The sequence below is a fragment of the Ovis aries genome, chromosome 14 (assembly GCF_016772045.2).
Source record: "Ovis aries strain OAR_USU_Benz2616 breed Rambouillet chromosome 14, ARS-UI_Ramb_v3.0, whole genome shotgun sequence".
NCBI lineage: Eukaryota > Metazoa > Chordata > Mammalia > Artiodactyla > Bovidae > Ovis > Ovis aries.
The window spans coordinates 59,300,967-59,313,754 of record NC_056067.1 but is presented as its reverse complement, the minus strand read 5'-3'; positions in this window follow the sequence as shown (position 1 = coordinate 59,313,754).

Below are 12,788 nucleotides of genomic sequence, written 5' to 3'. Positions count from 1 at the left end.
CTTGGTTTCCCTCTTAGGATAACAACAACAACAAAACCTCAACAAAAGTAACTTCATTAACCTCAAAAGCTTTAGCACAGCAAGGGCAACCCTAAATGAAAGAAAAAGGCAACACTTAAATTGGGAAAAATGGTTACACTTGATTTGGAACATGTGTACACCTATGGCGGATTCATTTTGATGCATGGCAAAACCAATACAATATTGTAATTAGCCGCCAATTAAAATAAATAAATTTATATTAGAAATAAAAACAATTTACTCATCTCCAAAAACATGCAAACAGCTCATTCAGCTCAACATCAGAAATCAATCAATAGGAAAAAAGGCCAAAGATCTAAATAGGCCTTTGTCTTCAGCTGGCATCCAGATGGCCATAGAGCACATGAAAAGATGATTTGCATCAGTGTCGGAGAAACGCCCATCAAAGCTGCAGCGTGGTATCAACGCACACCCCTCAGAATGGCCATCTTCCAAAAGCTCTACGAAGTTTAAATGATGAGGAAGGCAAGGCAAACAAGAAGTCTTCCTACACTGTGGGCAGCAATGAAGGAAAGCAGTGTGAAGATTGCTGAAACACATTAAACATAGTTACTGCATGATCGGGCAAGCCCACCCATTGCCTTAGGTCCGGAAAAAAAATAATTTAAAATGATACTTGGCAAGCCTATTTTCAAGGCAGCAATATTGACAATATTTAATAGAGAGCTTCCCCCATGGCTAAGCTGGTAAAGAATCCACCTGCAATGCGGGAGACCTGGGTTCGATCCCTAGGTTGGGAAGATCCCCTGGAGGTGGGAAAATAAATGTTTGCAACCGAAGTTAAAAATAAGGAATTCGTCTCCAAAGATGCAAACTGCTCACGCAGCTCAAGATTAAAAAAAAAAAAAAATGAACCTAGCAGAAATACAGGCAAAGATCTAAACGGACATTTTCCAAAGAAGGCATCCAGATGGCCATAGAGTGCATGAAAAGATGCTCAGGACCACACTTACAGAAATGTCAATTGGAACCTCGATGAGGTATCACCTCACACCCCTCAGACAGCCCCCCAAAGACCTACAAAGGTTAAATGATGTGAGAGCAAGGGGAACAGGGAATTCTCCTACACTGTGGGTGGGGAAGGAAATGGGTAGGGGCGGCCACAAGAAAACCAATATGGACATTCCTTAAAACACTAAACATAGACTTACTACCTGATCTGGCAAGGCCACCCCTTGCTTTATATCCAGAGAAAAGCATAATTGAAGATGATAGTTGCACCCCTATTTCCAGGGCAGCACTATTGAATCTCTAAGACAGAGCATCAACCAAAGTGTCCATCAATAGAGACATGAAGAGGAACTTGTCCATCTAAACACCGGAATACACTCAGCCATCAGAACAAATGGAAAAACATCATTCTCAGGAGCATGGATGGACTGAGAGTTTACAATACTGAACGAAGCCAGTCTGAGAGAGAAAGCAAACTATCACGCACATGGGGAATTGATAAATTCTTCAAATGAACCAATGCATAAACAGAAACAGCCTCACAGACTTAGAAACATAAGTTTATGATTATTTCTTTAAAAAGGTTGGGGAAGGGAGACAATAAAAGAGGGATTAACAGATACACACTACTTACTGTCAGATCATCCAAATGAACCTACTGAATAGCACAAGAAAGTACAAAACACACTGAAGGAACCTATATGGGAAAATACTCTGAAAAGAACAGAATAGATATACCTCTATGCATAACTGAATCAAGTTCCTGTCAACCTGAAATAAACACAGCAGAAATCAACTCTACTTCAATAGAAAATAAAAATTAACAGCAGTAAATAAATTCACTGAAATAAATAATTGTGCAGCATAAGCAAATGTGTCGCCTTGTGGCCGCATTTCGTACAACAGCGAAAATCCTGGGCTGACGGCACTTCCTATTCACCAGGACTGAGGGGCTCTAAGAAAGAAACACCTGCCTGAAGGAATCTCCTAGGTGCGTCAGGGAAATTTTTCAAAACACGGCAAAAGATCACGAGGCCGATTTCCGAAGCTCGTTTTACTCACAATGGTATTAAAAATATCTCATGAGAAGCTTTCAACTTTGTGAATGTTATCGCAATGTAAATCAAAACTACAATGAGGTATGAGCTCATACTGGTCAGAATGGACTCTGTCAAAAACTCTTAGAAAAAATAAAGGCTGGAGAGGCTGTGGAGAAAAGGGAGCCCTCCTACGCTGATGCTGGGAATGTAAGTTGTTAACAGCCACGATAGAGGACCCGGTGGAGGTCCCTTAAACAAGGGGAAAGTTAAAGCATTTACATCTCTGGCTAACCAATTCCACACAAACTCCAAATCGAATAAACAGTTACCTGGAGGGACAATTACTCTAAACCTCTAGAGGAAAATATAGGCAGCGCACACTTTACATAAACCACAGCAAGATTTTTTTTTTTAATCTACACTCAGAATATTTCAAAATAAAACTAAACTTTAAAAAGGCATCTCATTAACCTGAAAAGCTTTTGCAGAGTAAGGGCAACCCTGAAGGAAAGAAAAAGACAGCCCTCAGAATGGGAAAATAAACATTTGCAACTGAAGTTAGAAACAAGGAATTCATCTCCAAAGACACAGAGTGCTCACACAGTGAAAGTGAAAGTCGCTCAGTTGTGTCCGACTCTCTGTACAGCCCATGGAATTCTCCAGGCCGGAATACTGAAGTGAGACACCTTTCCCTTCTCCAGGGGATCTTCCCAACGCAGGGATGGAACCCAGGTCTCCTGCATTGCAGGTGGATTCTTTACCAGCTGAGCCACCAGGGAAGCCCCCACAGCTCATGATCAAAAAAGCAATCAGCCCAGGAGAAAGACTGGCAAAAATCTAAATGGACATTTCTGCAAAGAAGGCACCCAGATGTCCATAAAGCACATGAAAACATGCTCAGGACCACTCTTATAGAAATGCCAGTCAAACTGCAACCAGGTATCACTGATGCCCCTCAGAACAGCCATCCTCCAAAAGATCTCCAAGGATGAAATGCTGCAGAGGGCAAGGAAAACAGGGACTCCTCCTACCCTGTGGGCAGGAATGGAAATGGATGGGTGCAGCCACAAAAGAAAGCAGTATGGAGATTCCTTAGAACACTAAACACAGACTTACTGCATGGTCTGGCAAGCCCACTACTGGTCTTAGATCAGTAGAAAATCAAAACTGAAAATGATAGTTGCACCTCTATTTTCAGGGCAGCATTACTGACAATATCCAAGACAGAGCATAAACTAAACTGTCCCTCAACAGAGAAATAACGAGGAAATTGTCCATCAAAACGCTGCAGTCCACTCAGCCATCGAAACGAATGAAAGAAAAAGTCATTTTCGGGAGCATGGGTGGACCGAGAGATTTATCACACTGAGTGAAGCCAGTCAGAGAGGGAACACAAAGGATGACGTACAGGGAGAATCAACAGATTCCTCAAGTGAACCAATTCATAAACTGAGACAGACTCACAGACATAGAAACACGAGTTTACGATTTTTTTTTTAAGGTTGGGGAAGGGGAACAATAAGAGATTGGGGCTTACAGAGACACACTACTTATTGTCAGAGAGATAACTGAAATGGACCTACTGAAGAGCACAGGGAAGTCTACTGAACACACTCAAAGAACCTATTTGGGAAAAGACCCCGAAAAAAAGGAGAATAGATGTACCTCTATGTATAACTGAATCAAGTTCCTGTCAACCTAAAACAAACACAACGGAAATTAACTCCACTTCAATAGAAAATAAAAGTTAACCATAATAAATACATAATTGTGCAGCATAAGGAAATGCTGCCGCCTTATGGCCACTTTTGGAACAGCAACGGAAAATCATTTGAGGATGGCAGTTCATATTCATCAGGACTGAGGGGCTCTAAGGAAGTAACACCTGCCTGAAGAAATGTCCTAGGTGCGTCGGGGGAAAAGAGTCAGTTCAGTTCAGTCGCTCAGTCGTGTCAGACTCTGCGACCTCATGAATCGCAACACCCCAGGCCTCCCTGTCCAACACCAATTCCCGGAGTTCACTCAGACTCACCCCCATCGAGTCAGTGATGCCATCAAGCCATCTCATCCTCTGTCGTCCCCTTCTCCTCCTGCCCCCAATCCCTCCCAGCATCAGAGTCTTTTCCAATGAATCAACTCTTCGCATGAGGTGGCCAAAGGACTGGAGTTTCAGCTTTAGCATCATTCCTTCCAGAGAAATCCCAGGGCTGATCTCCTTCAGAATGGACTGGTTGGATCTCCTTGCAGTCCAAGGACTCTCAAGAGTCTTCTCCAACACCACAGTTCAAAAGCATCAATTCTTTGGCACTCAGCCTTCTTCACAGTCCAACTCTTACATCCAAACCAGGGCAAAAGATCACGAGGCTGATCTCCAAAGCTCAGATTTACTCACAGTGTTCTTAAAAACGTCACATGAAAAGCTTTCAACTTTGTGAAATGTTATAGAAATGTAAACCAAAACTGAAAATCAAAAATGTAAAAGGAGAAAAGGAAAGATATACCTGTTTGAATGCAGAGTTCCAAAGAATAGCAAGGAGAGATAAGAAAGCCTTCCTCAGTGATCAGTGCAAAGAAATAGAGGAAAACAATAGAATGGGAAAGACTAGAAATCGCTTCAGGAAAATTAGAGATACCAGGAGAATCTTTCATGCATAAATGGGCAAAATAAAGGACAGAACTGGTAAGGACCTAACAGAAGCAGAAGATATTAAGAAGAGGTGGCAAGAAAACACAGAACTATTTTTAAAAAAATCCTAATGACCAAGATAACCACGATGGTGTGATCACTCACCTAGAGCCAGACATCCTGGAATGCAAAGTCAAGTGGGCCTTAGGAATCATCTCTATGAACAAACTAGTAGAGGTGATGGAATTCCAGCTGAGCTATTTCAAATCCTAAAAGATAATGCTGTTAAAGTCCTATACTCTATATGCAGGGAAATTTGGAAAACTCAGCAGTGGCCACAGGACTGGAAAAATCAGTTTTCATTCCAATCTGAAAGAAAGGCAATGCCAAAGGATGCTCAGCCTACTGCACAATTGCACTCATCTCACACATCAGTAAAGTAATGCTCAAAATTCTTCAAGTGAGGCTTTAACAGTATATGAACTGAGAACTTCCAGATGTTCAAGTTGGATTTAGAAAAGGCAGAGGAACCAGAGATCAAAAGGAGGGGAACCCTAAAGGAAAAACAAAATAAACCTCAGGATAAAAAAAATGTTACAACCAAGGTGAAAATAAGGAATTCTTCCCCAAAACATGTAAACAACACATGTTGTTCAATTAAAAAAGTGGAGGAGGCTAATGATCTGAATGGATATTTCTCCCCAGAAGACATCCAGGTGGCTATAAAGCACATGAAAAGATGCTCACATTGCTAATTATTAAAAAAATTAAAATCAAAACTACAAGAACATATCACTTCACCCAGGTCAGAGTGGCCTATGTCCTGAGGTTTACTAACAAAATGGCAGAGAGGACGTGGATACACAGGAAGTCTCCTACATTGATGTTGGCAATGAAAGCTGTTAACAGTCAGGATGGACAGGGAGGAGCTTCCTTAAACAAGGGGAAAGGGAAAGAATTTACGTCTCTCGCTAACTGCTTACAGAAGAAAAAATCCAAATAGTTTGAAGAGTTAAATGGATGGAAGATTACTCTAATCCTCTGGAGGGAAATATAGGCAAACACACTTTGACATGAATCACAACATGTTCTTTTTGAATCTATGCTTAGAATAATTAAAACTAAAACAAAACTTTAAAAAGGCACCTCATCACCTAAAAAGCTTTTGCACTGCAAGGGCAACCTAAAGGAAAGAAAAGACAACCCTCAGAATGGGAAAATAAATGTTTGCAACAGATGTTTAAAACAATGAATTCATCTCCCAACATGCAAACTGCTCAGGCAGCTCATGATAAAGCTGCAAAAACAAAACAAAACAAAACAAAACAAAACAAAAAAACAAAAACAAACAAAAAAAAAAACCCCTATCAATCCAATAGAGAAACCACAAAGATCTGAATGGATATGTCTCCAAGGAAGGCATCCAGATGGCCATAAAACACATGAAAAGATGCTCAGGATCACTTTTAGAGAAATCTAATCAAAACTGCAATGAGGTATCACCTCACACCTCGCAGAATATCCATCCTCCAAAAGGTGTACAAAGGAATCCTCTGCATCCTACAAAGGTTAATTGCTGCTGAGGGTGAGGGTCACAGATTATCCTCCTATACCTGGACAGGGGTATAATTGAATGGGTGCAGCCACAAGGAAAAGAGTATGGAAATTCCTTAAAACACTAAATATAGACATACCACATGATCTGGCCAGCCCACTCCTTGCCTTAGACCCGGAGAAAATCATGATTCAAAATGATAGTTGCACCTCAATTTTCAGGGCAGTGCTATTGACAATATCTAAGACAGAGCATCAACCGAAGTTCCATCTAAAGAGAAATGAAGAGTCACATGTCCATCTAAAAACTGGCATACACTCAGCCATCCAAAAGAATGAATGAATGAATGAATGACATTTTCAGGAGCATGGGTGGACTGAGAAATTATCATACTCAGTGAAGTCAGAGATGAAAGAAGTATCACTTAGAGAGGGAATCTATAAATTTATACAGATTAACTAACTATAAACAGAAACAGACTCACAGACTTAGAAACCCTACTTATGACTTTTTTTTTTAAAGTAGTGACAGGGAGACATTGAGAGGTTGCAATTAACAAAAACACACTATTTATTACCATATAGATAATGCCAGTGGACATACCAAATAGCAGAGGGAAATCGACTGGATATGCAGAATAGATATACATCTGTGTATAACTGAATCATGTTCTAGTAAACCTAAAACAAACACATCAGAAATCAACTCTACTCCGATAGAAAATAAAAATTAACCAAAAAAGAAAAGAGAAAGAGCAATACCAAGGGAACATTTCATGCAAAGACGGGCACAATAAAGCACAGAAACAGTATGGACCTAACAAAAGCAGAAGATAATAAGGAGAGGTGGCAAAAAATACACAGACGAGCTATACTGAGTTTCCCCTGTGGCTCAGCTGGTAAAGAATCTGCCTGCAATGCAGGAGACCTAGGTTCAAACCCTGGGTTGGGAAGATCCCCTGGAGAAGGGAAAGGCTACCCACTCCAGTGTTCTGGCCTCGAGAATTCGACAGACTGTATAGTCCATGGGGTCACAAAGAGTTGGACACGACTATTAAGGAGAGGTGGTGAAAATACACAGATGAACTATACTAAAAAGATGTTATCACACCAGATAATCCCGATGCTGTGACCACTCACCTAGAGCCAGAAATCCTGGTGTGAGAAGTCAAGTGGGTCTTAGGAAGCATCACTATAAACAGAGCTAGTAGAGAGTATGGAATTCCAGCTGAGCTATTTTAAATTACAAAGGATGATGCTGTTAAAGTGCTTCATTCAATATGTCAACAAATTTGGAAAACTCAGTAGTGGCTACAGGTTGGAAAAGGTCAGTTTTCATTCCAGTCCCAAAGAAGATCAATGCCAAAGAATGTTCAAACTTCTGCACAATTGCACTCATTGTACATGCCAGCAAGGTAATGCTCAATATCCTTCAAGCTAGGCTTCAACAGTATGTGAACTGAGAATGTCCAGATGTACAAGCTGGATTTAGAAAAGGCAGATGAACGAGAGATCAAATTGCCAACATCTGCTGGATCACAGAAAAAGTAAGAGAATTCCAGAAAACATCTACTTCTGCTTCATTGACTATGTTAAAGGCTTTGTGTGGATCACAAAACACTGGGAAATTCTTCAAGAGATGGGAATACCAGACCACCTGACCTGCCTCCTGAGAAATCTGTATTCAGGTCAGGAGGCAACAGTTAGAACTGGACATGGAACAATGAACTGGTTCCAAAGTGGGAAAGGAGTACCTCAAGGCTGTATACTGTCACCTGTTTATTTAACTTATATGCAAATAACATCATGCAAAATGCCAGATTGGATGAAGCTCAACCTGGAATCAAGATTGCCAGGAGAAATATCAATAATCTCAGATATGCAGATGACACCACCCTTATGGCAGAAAGCAAAGAGGAACTAAACAGCTTCTTGATGAAAGTGAAAGAGGAGATTAAAAAAGCTGGCTTAATACTCAAAATTCAAAAAACTAAGATCATGGCATCCAGTCCTGTGGGGAACCAGTGTGAGGAATCCCACCTGTGACAAGGTCATGCGGCAGAGGCCTGAGTGGCAAGGCGAGTCAGGCCTCAGGTTTTCCCCCTGGTATTTCCTGAGCATGTGCCCCCCAAATAAGAATCTGCCTGCGTTATTATATTGTGCTTTTCCACTCTTCTGACACAGTCTGGAAAAAGTTAACTCAGGGCTTTAGTCTTCTGCATTTGAAAGGGTGTTTCAATCCAAAACCCCTCTGCTGGCTTTCTAGCCTGCCTGCAGGACTCGGTACAGCTGTGCATGTGATTGTTTGCGGCCTCCCAACCGCGGGAGGCACAGGAAGCTTAAAACATCCTAGGAATGTAGGGACTTCTGAGAAGTCAAAATCATTAGAATAGGACTGATTAAAGGTTTCATTTGTTGAGCCAATACTTGCTGCCAAATTTTCATATCTTTTAATTGAGGATATAGTTGGTATATAGAAAAAACAGGTAGTAGACCTGGCATTAGCCACATTAGATCTTTGACTTAAGTACTTTCTTTGTTATAACCCACTGCACCTTTGTTCTACAGGAATGTAACTTTATTCAGTACTTTGAGGGTGATGCATTTATCCAGGAAGAGAGCCATGAAAATGTTTACAGGCCTCTTGGCCAGAAGATAATGTAACCACCTGAGACCTTTTGTATACGGGAAGGTATGCAAAAAGAAAGCCTGGGCTCAATGAGGGCCAGGACTGCTGCCCCTGCATAACTCTGCATATTCCAATATTTCTTTATGTACAACTTGGGGTATATAAGCTGATTTTGAAAATAAAGTCTTTGGAGTCTTGCACCGATGCTGGGCTCCCCCATGCGGTTCTTTTCTCCCCCTTTTCGGCTGAATTCCCATCTGGAGTGGGGAGGCTCACCACGTCTACTTGCCCTGGCTTCTAAGATCCACGCGAAAGAGAGCCTAAGGCAGGGCACCCTTCGATATTCAAGTGGGCGCCAGTGGCCTAATGTAGATGGTGCAAACCTCTTGTGTTGAGGTTTTATTGGTTTTCCCTGTAAACCAAGTTATTCAGCCTCTTTTTCTGCACCTAATTTTTCTACTATACTATTTCTTCCTAATCTAATCTTATATCTCTAAATAAATAAGTTTTTCCTCGCCAACGCCGTCCCTGCTTCGAATTCCCTGGATCCACCAGGGCTGGACCCCAGCACAGTCCCATCTCTTCATGGCAAATAAAAGGGGAAACAATGGTAACAGTGAGAGACTTTATTTCCTTGGACTCCAAAACCAATTCAGAGGGTGATTGCAGCCATGAAATTAAAAGATGCTTGCTCCTTGGAAGAAAAGCAACGACAAACCTAGACAACATGTTAAAAGGCAGAGACATTACTTTGCAACAAAGGTCCATCTAGTCAAAGCTATGGTTGTTCCAGTAGTTATGTATGGATGTAAGAGTTGGACCATAAAGAAGGCTGAGTGCCAAAGAATTGACGCGTTTGAACTGTGGTGCTGGAGAAGACTTGAGAGTCCCTTAGACAGCAAGGAGATCAAACCAGTCCACCCTAAAGGAAATCAGTCCTGAATATTCCCTGGGAGGACTAATGCTGAAGCTGAAACTACAATAATTTGGCCACTTGATGTGAAGAGCCGACTCACTGGAAAAGACCCTGATGCTGGGAAAGACTGAGGGAAGGAGGAAAAGGGGACGACAGAGGATGACATGCTTTGTTGGCATCATCAACTCAATGGACACGAGTTTGAGCAAGCTCTGGGAGTTGGTGAGGGACAGGGAAGCCTGACATGCTGCAGTCCATGGGGTCACAAAGAGTCGGACATGACTGAGTGACTGAACAACATTGTGGTTTCATGAGAGAGGAAGGTATTGTGGAATGTGAAAAGAGTTCAGGACGTGACTTCCCAAAAAACGTTATAGAAAGCACATTTACTGTAGTAGGCAATAGTTAAAAACCCAGATCCTGAGATCTCCATCAGAATAACACTCAGTCAAAAATAAGGGTGGACCTCTGTCTTTATGATGGAGAACTTCCCTGGTGGCTCAGAGGTTAAAGCGTCTGCCTCCAATGCGGGAGACCTGGGTTCGATCCCTGGGTTGGGAAGATCCCCTGGAGAAGGAAATGGCAATCCACTCCAGTATTCTTGCCTGGAGAATCCCATGGACGGAGAAGCCTAGTAGGTTACAGTCCATGGGGTCGCAAAGAGTCAGACCCGACTGAGCGACTTCACCTTCACCTCTGTCTTTATGAGGAAGGCAGAATGATTTTATACCGGCAAACTTAGAGAGTGACCTCTAGTCTAGAGCGAAGGAGGCAGAGCTCAAGAAAGAGGAAGGTTAGAATCATGTGAATCATCAGGAAGCTTTCTGTCTTTTCTCACCAACTCCCATTTATTCCTCAAAAGCAGACATCAAAAACTCTATTGTAGGACAGAGAAGATTCCAGGAGACATTCTACAAGTGAAGGAACCAAAATCCCGAGGGTAGATAAGGGATTCTGGAAGGCAGCTGTTCTCACCCGAGAAGGCCAGGTTCCCATAGTTCTCTAACATCACTTCCCTGTACAATTTCTGCTGACCGAGGTCCAGGCACTCCCACTCCTCTTGAAAGGTTGTTACTGAACCACAGAAGATGCCGGGATTCTTGGCTTCTGAAGGAGAAGAATTCGATTTGTGGCCAGAGACGAGGCTTCATCACTCAGAGCTTTTGTGTAATAGAGTTTTATTAAAGTATAAAAGAGATAGAGAAAGCTTCTGACATAGACATCAGAAGGGGGCAGAAAGAGTGCCCACTCACTAGTGTTAGCAAGGGAGTTATATACCTTATAATTAGTTATCCCAATAAAACAAAAGAATGTCTGAAGATTGTAAAGATCTTACTAGACCCACTCCCATAATTTACATTTTAAGATAACAGGATTAGCCAGATTTTCAGGAAGGAGAAACTGTCCTCAAGCAGGATACATTGTTGTTGTATAATCCTTAGTACAGAGTTTAAACTGAATTGTGTAATTGACTAAGACTAAGGAATGTAGGCAAAAAGTTTGTCCTTTCCTACTCCTTGAGAATTCCGGACCCCTCTCTCCTTGGGGACCCCCAGGCTTCTTATCAACCTGCCTAGGAATTGACTCTCACTCTTGAGTGAAGTCTATGGCCACATCCCAGCATGTCAGCCATCCCTGAAATAGAAAGGACATATGCCACCTGACTGTGGGAGGACTTCTTAATGTGACCCAAGTTGAAAACAGCAAGTAGAGAGAACTAGTTTTTCAATGAGAAGAGTGTCTAGTGGTATACAATAATATACTTTTTTACATAGTAATATGCTCTAGCGCATTTCTAACCTGAAGAAAACAGGATGACATATGATCCACAAAGCCACTTGGGCTTCCCTGGTGGCTCAGATGGTAAAGCATCTGTCTGTAATCTGGGTGACCTGGATTCAATCCCTAGGTTGGGAAGGTCCCCTGGAGAAGGGAATGGCAACACACTCCAGTATTCTTGCCTGGGGAATCTTATGGAGAGAGGAACCTGGCAGGCTATAGTCCATGGGGTCACAAAGAATGGGACGTGACTGAGTGACTAGGATTCATTCATTCATCTGGGAGAAAAATTATTAAATGTGATCAACAGAGGCATGTTTAGTTTTGAGGGCTTTCCTTGTGTTCCACAGGATAAATATCAGTCAAAGCAGGAATATGTTTAAAAAGCACATTGTGATTCAAGAGTTCTAGGGCGGGATCACAGTTTTGCATCTTGAACAAGCTTCAGTTCAGTTCAGTCGCTCAGTCGTGTCCGACTCTTCGGGACCCCATGAATCGCAGCACACCAAGCCTCCCTGTCAATCACCAACTCCTGGAGTTCACTCAGACTCATGTCCATCGAGTCCGTGATGCCATCCAGCCATCTCATCCTCTGTCGTCCCCTTCTCCCCCTGCCCCCAATCCCTCCCAGCATCAGAGTCTTTTCCAATGAGTCAACTCTTCCCATGAGGTGGCCAAAGTACTGGAGTTTCAGCTTTACCATCATTCCTTCCAGAGAAATCCCAGGGTTGATCTCCTTCAGAATGAACTGGTGGATCTCCTTGCAGTCCAAGGGCCTCTCAAGAGTCTTCTCCAACACCACAGTTCAAAAGCATCAATCCTTCAGCACTCAGCCTTGTTCAAGTCCAACTCTCACATTCCATACATGACTACTGGAAAAACCATAGACTTGACTAGAAGGACCTTCGTTGCCAAAGTGATGTCTCTGCTTTTGAATATGCTATCTAGATTGGTCTTAACTTTTCTGCCAAGGAGTAAGCGTCTTTTAATTTCATGACTGTAATCACCATCTGCAGTGATTTTGGAGCCCCAAAAAGTAAAGTCTGACACTGCTTCCACTGTTTCTCCATCTATTTCCCATGGAATGATGGGACCGGATGCCATGATCTTCCTTTTCTGAATGTTGAGCTTTAAGCCAACTTTTTCACTCTCCTCTTTTACTTTCATCAAGAGGCTTTTTAGTTCCTATTCACTTTCTTCCATAGGGGTGGTGTCATCTGAATATCTGAGGTGATTGATATTTCTCCCGGC